Source organism: Nannospalax galili, unplaced genomic scaffold (assembly GCF_000622305.1).
Source record: "Nannospalax galili isolate Female #2095 unplaced genomic scaffold, S.galili_v1.0 scaffold1346, whole genome shotgun sequence".
Classification (NCBI taxonomy): domain Eukaryota; kingdom Metazoa; phylum Chordata; class Mammalia; order Rodentia; family Spalacidae; genus Nannospalax; species Nannospalax galili.
This window is the reverse complement of record NW_008353880.1, coordinates 27,473-28,845: the sequence shown is the minus strand read 5'-3', so window position 1 is coordinate 28,845 and position 1,373 is coordinate 27,473. Positions and strand designations below refer to the sequence as shown.

General features: G+C 34.5%; 1 protein-coding gene across 3 annotated transcripts in view; it reads left to right on the top strand.

Annotated features, from left to right (window-relative positions):
* Ankrd45 (ankyrin repeat domain 45) overlaps positions 1–1,373 on the top strand; it is a gene marked incomplete at its 3' end in the record, with an annotated part of 22,274 nt that overhangs the window by 5,713 nt on the left and 15,188 nt on the right.

Here is a 1,373-nt window from a genome sequence, read left to right as displayed (position 1 = left end):
AATGTAGCTGAGATACACACAAAAAAATCAACAAATTAAAAAGAGGAGGAAGCATAAAAATTTGTTTCATGTTAATTAGTAGAGGTGATAAACATTACCATTGAAATCTACCTGACTTATCCATACACAGGTGCCAAGTTTCTGAATGCAACCGACTATGACTAGTAATAATCAGATACATACAGATTAGAGACGCATGTGCCAACATCTAAGTGTTAGCAAAAAACAATGAGTCTCTGTAAGAAACAGTGTATTTTAAAATGAAATGGAGATATTTTTTAAAGGTTAAAAACTCATTCAATTTTATGTCTTACAGGGTTTATACTGAGTTCAGTGTTGTATAACTGTATTAATTCAACTGTGAACCTAAAAATTTTATAGCCACTTTTGAAAGAGATGTATCTTTGCTCTGGAAATTGTTATGTTAAAGCTGTAATGAAATGCTTGTTCTAAAAAATAAAAAAATAAAAAAAAATAAAATGGGGTTTTACCACTGGCATGTACTCAGTAGTGAGGCCCTCTTCTTCCAGCCATGAATGAAGATGCAAGATAAGGAATCTTAATAGCTATCTTGACACCATGGACTATACTCATAAAGATAAAAGCCCTGTACATGCCGGCTGTGGTGGTCCACTCTTTTAATCCCAGTATTAGGGAGGCACAGACAGGTGGATCTCTGAGTTTGATGGCAGCTTGGTCTACATAGTAAGTGCCAGGCCAGCTAGAGATACATAGTGAGACCTGTCTCAAAAAAATAAAGTCTTGTACACTGTGTGATAGAGTTGAATAATGGAAGGAGCTTTGATCTATTTATTTTTGAGCTGCTATACCATCTCCATCTTTAAATTTCTTATTAAGTAAGAAAAAAAAACATGGTTCTGGAGAGATGACTCAGTGGTTAAGAGCACTTGCAGCTCTTGCAGAGGACTCAGGTTTGGTTCCCGGCATCCACATGGATGCTCATAACTCTTGGTAACTATTTGCAGTGGCCTCTTTGGGTACCAAGCATACCCCAGATACATATACATACATATAAACAATCACTCACATAAAATAAAAATAAATCTTAAAAAAAAACTACTGGGGAGTTGCAGAGATGACTCAGCAGTTAAAACCACTGTCTGCTCTTGCAGAAGACTTGGCTTTGGTTTTCAGCACCTACATGGAGAGGGAAACAATCATCTGTAAAATAATAAATAAAATATTTTAAAAACTACTAAATGAAAGAAAAAAAATTACATGTTCAAGTGTGTTTTATTTAGATTTTCTGTTCTTTACAATCAAGAATTTTAAAAAAAATTTATTATTTTTATTTTATGTGTATGCGTGTATTGCCTGCATGTGGGTAAATGCACCTGTGTTGTGCAATGCTG